General features: G+C 33.5%; 1 protein-coding gene across 2 annotated transcripts in view; it reads left to right on the forward strand.

The window, feature by feature from the left end:
• LOC133646008 (paralemmin-1-like) overlaps positions 1 to 683 on the forward strand; it is an 84,232-nt gene extending 83,549 nt beyond the window's left edge. For both annotated transcript variants that reach the window (XM_062040945.1, XM_062040946.1), the window contains exon 6: positions 1 to 683. This exon is cut by the window's left edge and continues 577 nt beyond it. The gene's annotated coding sequence lies outside the window, so the exon portion shown is untranslated.
• Positions 684 to 8,094: the final 7,411 nt, after the last annotated feature.

Raw genomic sequence — 8,094 nt, forward strand, 5'->3', positions numbered from 1 at the left:
CTACTTACCAACAACCGGAGCCAAACAGCAGCAAGAAAAAGGACAACAAAGACTCACAAGTACACACACTCTCTCTGATACTGTACCTTTCATTTCTATTGATATTTTTCTATTCTTACCGTCTTGACATTTATATTGTATTCCGTACCTTTTGTTATGATTATGACTCTCGTTGTCATGGGGACTGTGTACTGTGGGCGTGTTGTTGTTGTCGGGAGGGAGATGTGAGGAAAGAAAGCAAAGGTATAAAAAAAAATTAAAAATAAAAAGCTCTCTGGATTGTACCGCCTGAAAAAGGGGGAAACCTGGAAACCCATTTAGAGATGTCCGATAAATGCTTTAAAATGCATTTTATTTCATGCAAAAAATAATAATAATAATAATATCGGAAATTATCGGTATCGTTTTTTTTATTATCGGTATTGGGTTGTTTTTTTGTTTTTTTTAATTAAATTAACATAAAAAACAAGATACTAGGGGTGTGGGAAAAAATCAATTCGAATTCGAATCTCGATTCTCACGTTGTGCGATTCATAATCGATTATCTTTTCTTTTTTTTTCTTTTTCTTTTTTTTTTTTTTTTTTTTTTTTTTTTTTTTTCAATTAATCAATCCAACAAAACAATACACAGCAACACCATAACAATGCAATCCCATTCCAAAACTTGACTCAGCAACACTAATAATTTCACACATAAGTCGCTCCTGAGTATAAGTCGCACTGCGACTTATACTCAGGAAAATACGGTAACTGTTTTTATATTGTTTTACTTTCTTTTTTATTCAAGAAAATGTTATTATCGGCTGTTAAATGCTTTAAAATGCATTTTATTTAATGCAAAAAAAAAAAAAAATGTAATATCGGAAATTATCGGTATCGTTTTTTTTATTATCGGTATTAGGTTTTTTTTATTTATTTTTTATTACATCAACATAAAAAACAAGATACTAGGGGTGTGGGAAAAAATGTATTCGAATTAGAATTTGATTCTTACGTTGTGCGATTCAGCATCGATTCTCATTTTTTAAAAATCAATTTTTTTTTTTTTTTTTTTTTTTTTTTTTTTTTTTTTTTTTTTTTTTTAAATTAATCAATCCAACAAAACAATACGCAGCAATACCATAACAATGCAATCCAATTCCAAAACCAAACTTGACTCTCTGGATTGTACCGCCTCAAAAAGGGGGAAACCTGGAAACCCATTTAGAGATGTCCGATAATATCGGCCGATAAAGGCTTTAAAATGCATTTTATTTCACGCAAAAAAAAATAAAAAATTTAATATCGGAAATTATCGGTATCGTTTTTTTTATTATCGGTATTGGGTTGTTGTTTTTTTAAATTTTAATTAAATCAACATAAAAAACAAGATACTAGGGGTGTGGGAAAAAATATATTCGAATTAGAATTTGATTCTTACGTTGTGCGATTCAGAATCGATTCTCTTTTTTTTTTAATCAATTATTTTTTTATTTTATTTTATTTTTTTATTTTTTTTATTATTTTTTTAAATTAATCAATCCAACAAAACAATACGCAGCAATACCATAACAATGCAATCCAATTCCAAAACCAAACTTGACTCTCTGGATTGTACCGCCTGAAAAAGGGGGAAACCTGGAAACCCATTTAGAGATGTCCGATAATATCGGCCGATAAAAGCTTTAAAATGCATTTTATTTAATGCAACAACAAAAAAAAAATGTAATATCGGAAATTATCGGTATCGTTTTTTTTTATTATCGGTATTGGTTTTTTTTTATTATTTTTTTATTAAATCAACATAAAAAACAAGATACTAGGGGTGTGGGAAAAAATCTATTCGAATTAGAATTTGATTCTTGCGTTGTGCGATTCAGAATCGATTCTCATTTTTTAAAAATCAATTTATTTATTTATTCATTTTTTTTTTTTATTTTATTTTTTTTTTATTTTATTTTTTTTATTATTCAATCCAACAAAACAATACGCAGCAATACCATAACAATGCAATCCAATTCCAAAACCAAACTTGACTCTCTGGATTGTACCGCCTGAAAAAGGGGGAAACCTGGAAACCCATTTAGAGATGTCCGATAATATCGGCCGATAAATGCTTTAAAATGCATTTTATTTCATGCAAAAAAAAATAAAAAATGTAATATCGGAAATTATCGGTATCGTTTTTTTAATTATCGGTATTGGGTTGTTTTTTTTTGTTTTTTTTAATTAAATTAACATAAAAAACAAGATACTAGGGGTGTGGGAAAAAATCGATTTGAATTCGAATCTCGATTCTCACGTTGTGCGATTCGGAATCGATTGTCTTTTTTTTTTAATCGATTTTTTTTTATTTTTTTTTTTTAAATTAATCAATCCAACAAAACAATACACAGCAATACCATAACAATGCAATCCAATTCCAAAACCAAACTTGACTCAGCAACACTAATAATTTCACACATAAGTCGAAAAATATGGTAACTGTTTCTATATTGTTTTACTTTCTTTTTTATTCAAGAAAATGTTTTTAATTTATTTATCTTTTTTTATTATATATATATTTTTTTTTAAAGTACCTTATCTTCACCATACCTGGTTGTCCAAATTAGGCATAATAATGTGTTAATTCCACGACTGTATATATCGGTATCGGTTGATATCGGTATCTGTAATTAAGAGTTGGGCAATATCGGATATATCGGCAAAAAAGCCATTATCGGACATCTCTAATTATGACTCTTATTATCATGGGGACTGTGTACTGTGGGCGTGTTGTTATTGTCGGGAGGAAAAGAAAGCAAAAGTTTAAAAAGAAGCTCTCTGGATTGTACCGCCACCCGCCTGAAAAAGGGGCAAACCTGGAAACCTAAAAGTCATCCACACAACAACAGATGCTTCAATATATAATATATATATATATATATACATATAAATATATATCTCTGTGTAAGCCTAGCAGCTATTTATCAGCCGATTTCATATTGTGATATTGTCCCGAGATATTATTTTGAATAATATTTTAATATATTGATATGAAATTATGTTTTATACACTGTATTTATTGTTTGTGTGTACGGTGGGTCCGGGCTTGCTTTTTGCCTCGTTCCCCCACTTGAAGCAGTAAAGAGGAAAGATGGTGCCACCCGGTGGTTGTTTGAGCACATTGCAGCCAGGCCTGGATAATCCCAGCTCCTTAGCGAGTCGGTCGCACGCAGGGTTCTCACGGGAATGAGGCAAAAGTAAACGACCCGCTGTCATATCTATCACCTGCACCATTACCTGCATGTCGGCAAGTGTTTTCTTTTTTTTTGACCGACCGCCGCTTCACCGCTTTGAGGCTGCGTTCACACTTGTGGTTGTGAAAAGGAGCTACTCGGCTTCGGTGTTATTTTGCACGGGAGAACATTTGCACCTGATTGGACAGCTCATGTGACATTGATTGATTGATTGATTGATTGACATGTAACACAGGCAATTCTTTATTTTCATGACTATTTACATTGTAGATAGTCACATCAAAACTAGGAATGAACACATGTGGAGTTATGTACTTGACAACAACAACAAAAAAGGTGAAATAACTAAAAACATGTTTTTCTATTCTAGTTTCTTCAAAATAGCCACCCTTTGCTCTGACGACTGCTTTGCACACTGCAAAAAGTGAAATCTAAGTAAGATTAAATATCACAAATAAGGGTGATATTTGCTTATTTTCTGTCTGATAAGGTCATTCTTTTCACTAAGCCAGGGGTGTCCAAAGTGCGGCCCGGGGGCCATTTTGTGGCCCGCAGGTCATTTTTTAACGGCACATTTTAAAAATACGATTGAAAAAAATAACAAACATTAAAAGTGGTATTTAAAGAGCAAACAGGTGAAATGTAAGAAGAAAATGTAGCAATGTTTACTCTAATCACACAAAGCTGCCATGTAGGCCAGTGGTCCCCAACCTTTTTGTAGCTGGGGACCGGTCAACGCTTGAAAATTTGTCCCACGGACCGGGGGGGGGGAAAGGGGAGGGGGGGGGATTTTTTTTTTTTTTTCAAAAAGAAATACAATCATGTGTGCTTACGGACTGTATCCCTGCAGACTCTATTGATCTATATTGATATATAATGTATATATTGTGTTTTTTATGTTGATTTAATTTTTTTTTTAAATTATTATTTTATTTTTTTTTTTATTTATTTTTTTTTTAAATTAAATTTCTTGCGCGGCCCGGTACCAATCGGTCCGCGGACAGGTACCGGGCCGCGGCCCGGTGGTTGGGGACCACTGATGTAGGCTGTTTCTTTCTTTAAAAAATAATAATGAATCAAAATCAATGTCATTATATATTGTGTTTTTTATGTTGATTTAATTTTTTTTTTATTTTTTTTTTTAAAATTTTTTTTAAAAAATTTTTTAAATTAAATTTCTTGCGCGGCCCGGTACCAATCGGTCCGCGGAACGGTACCGGGGCGCGGCCCGGTGGTTGGGGACCACTGATGTAGGCTGTTTCTTTCTTTAAAAAATAATAATCAATCAATCAATCAATCAATGTTTATTTATATAGCCCTAAATCACAAGTGTCTCAAAGGGCTGTACAAGCCACAACGACATCCTCGGTACAGAGCCCACATAATCAAAATCAATGTCATTATGAATTATTGACCTATTCAAGGCTCCAATTACGTCACATTAAATATTTTGAGATATTTTTTGGGGGAAAATGTTGCATATTTTGTGTTTGCCATGTAAAAAAACAAGCTGTTTTTTTTTAAAGGGCCTAAAACGAACAAACAAAAAACATAAACAACAATAAAACTTATAATTGACAGATCTGAAGTTGATCCCGAGATTATTGTGTTAAAAGTAAACGGTAAAAAAAAAAAAAAATTTATAATTTATTTTTTAACACTTTAATGAGTATGACCCTTTTTGGATCCCCTACAATTTTAGTGTGATTAGTTTTTAAGTGTCATTGCTCAAAAAATAATAATGAATTACAATCAATGGTGTTATGAGTTATTGACCTTTTTAAGGCTCCAATTATTATATAATCTCAAATATCCCACTTAAAAATTTTATTGGGTGAAAATATTGCATATTTTGTGTTTTTTTCATTTAAAAAAAAAAGGGTTTTCTTTGACAAAAAGAGCATACAATTTAAATCTTTAAAAATGTTTATATTGACAGACCTAATGTTGATCTAGAGATTTAAAAACTTGAATAATAACACAAATAATAATAATAATAATGACACGTTTTTTATATTTTTCGGACCAAAACCCTTTTGGGGATCAAGCCTGAGTGGAAGCCTAAATGTATATTTTTTATACATATATTGTATTGGTTTTTAAAATAAAAAATATCAAAATGGCCCCTGCTAGCTTGGATTTTTCAATGTGCGGCCCTCAGTGGAAAAAGTTTGGACACCCCTGCACTAAGCAGATTTTATGTTCGAGTGTTTTACTTGTTTTGACAAGCCAAATTTTCTTGTTCTATAGGCAGATAATTTTGCTTAGTTCAAGTAAAATACCCCTCATTTTTGTATTTTGGTTTTTTTTTTTCTTGTTTTTGAACACTGACTTTTTGCAGTGCACACTCTTGGCATTCTCTCCATGGGCTTCAAGAGGTAGTCACCTAATAATAATAATAATAATAATGGATTAGATTTTATATCACGCTTTTCTATTATTAGATACTCACCTGAAATGGTTTTCACTACACAGGTGTGCTTGAAGCTCATGGAGAGAATGCCAAGAGTGTGCAAAAGCAGTAATTAGAGCAAAGGGTGGTTATTTTGAAGAAACTATGCTACAAACAGACATTTTATATCAAAACGTAGTACCAGTTTGCGTAATAAGTGAAAATTTTAATTACTAGTATCAAAATATCAGATTTTTTTCATTACTTTTCCCAAAATATGTTGCTGGCTAACAAAACTCAAGCTTTGGTCGTACTTTGGTGTGGCCAAACGTTTGGACACACCTTCTCATTTCAATGTGTTTTCTTTATTTTAATGGTTTTTTACCTTGTAGATTGTCACTGAAGGCATCAAAACTATGACACCTGTGAAGGTGACTACCTCTTGAAGCTCATGAAGAGAATGCCAAGAGTGTGCAAAGCAGTAGTCAGAGCAAAGGGTGGCTATTTTGAAGAAACTAGAATATAAAACATGTTTTCAGTTATTTCACCTTTTTTTTTGTGAAGTACATAACTCCACATGTGTTCATTCCTAGTTTTGACGTGACAATCTACAATGTAAATAGTCATGAAAATAAAGAAAACGCATTGAGATGAGAAGGTGTGTCCAAACTTTTGGCCTGTACTATTTCATGACTGAGCTCAAATATTCCAAGACCAAACATTATCTTTCAATTCAGCTATTATTTATTAGCTTAGATTTGAACAAAAGCGCCAGAAATGTACTTTTAAAGCGCTTACGTGACATATTACGTGACGGAACATAAATATTCAAAACCAAAAAGCCGTCTGCTGCGTCGAATTGAGGGTTAATGTCACAGGTGTCAAACTCAAGGCCCGGGGGCCAGTTCTGGCCAGCCACATCATTTTATGTGGCCCCGCAAAGGCCTGCAAAAAATAGGTTTTAATAAAATATTGTGGAAGTGGCTTCCTAGCTAGCAGCTCCACTGTAGACACGGCACAAGAGCCAAGCGTGCAGGTTTAGCAAAGTTTTTAATGTTTTTAACAAACTTTTTCAAAAATGTCTTTCGGCATGTCGTGACGTTGCCGTCACTCCCAATCCTCCACCCTTCTCTGCTCCCGGCTGCTTACTGGTAAAGACAACAGATGATTCGATTAACACGTACCACCTGTGAAATCTAATCCCCTGCCAGCTGTGTCTCGCCGTCCCACACATGACCCGCCCCTAGTTGATGGTGCTCCACCCTCGACACCATTGCCAGAGGCGGTGACCTTTTCTACTGCAGGGTGCTGACGCACTTCCCTCCAAATATATATATATATATATATATATACATATATATATATATGTATATATATATATATATATATATATATCTATATATATATATATATATATAGATATATATATATATTTTTTTTTTTCAATTATTATTTTTTTTTTTTCAATTATTTTTTTTTTTTTTTTTTTACTAAATGCATTTGTTCTTTAAATTTTGACCAAAAAAATGCATATTTTAAACTTTATTATTGTCTGATCATGCCAATTATATTATCACATACTGTGTTGCAAAACTATTTTTGTGACATAAAAACAAATAGTTAAGCATCTGCTTGTCACCTTTGTTTATGATTTTAAAGCAAAAAATAAAATAATCAAATGCCTATGCATTTCGATTAATCATGATTAATCACAGGTTATTACCCGCGTGCATAATGTAAATACCTTTTTAAAATGCGGCCCTCTGAAAGCAGCCATTACTGCCTTGTGGCCCTCAATGAAAATGAGTTTGACACCCCTGTTCTAGTGTACTTACCACCTTGGATCGGTGTGTAAAAAATACTTTTAAAGAGCACAGTTGTTACTCACACAAGTAGAGAACAGAGAGACAGCACTTAGGGTGAATTTTCTCCTACATATTTGTCGTTCCTGCATGCTCGTTTTAACACAGCTTTGTGTCTTTGGTCCGTTTAAAGTGAACCGCACCAGCTTTTCCCGTCTCTCAGTACACATTGTTTGGTGCACAGCAAGGTTGGGATGATGCAGGGTCAAGTTTCCTTTTGACCAAATGGACCGTGACAAGTGTGAACGCACCCTCGGAATTTACGCCAAGACGGTTGGATTACTAAAGTGATGGTTGAAAGTGTGAATACTGCCCGCTTGACATAAAGATCACAGCTTTTCTGTCATTTAAACCTTTAAGGACAAGGGAGTTGCACTCCCGTCTGTTTTATCCTGTTTGTTTTACTACCGTGCCTCTATGTAACTCTTTATTGAGGTAGCACTGCATGAAGCATCGTGACTGTTTTGTCTTGTCACTGTTTAGTCTCTCAACTTTCACGTGAATGTAAATCCGAAAGGGTTTCGATCGGGATTCGGATCCGGCTTGCGCAGCTCATAAACGCTTTTTGTGTGTCTTTATGAACCAAATAAAATCTGTTGCTACTGTAATTTGCGTGTGTCGA

The sequence above is a fragment of the Entelurus aequoreus genome, linkage group LG03 (assembly GCF_033978785.1).
Source record: "Entelurus aequoreus isolate RoL-2023_Sb linkage group LG03, RoL_Eaeq_v1.1, whole genome shotgun sequence".
NCBI lineage: Eukaryota > Metazoa > Chordata > Actinopteri > Syngnathiformes > Syngnathidae > Entelurus > Entelurus aequoreus.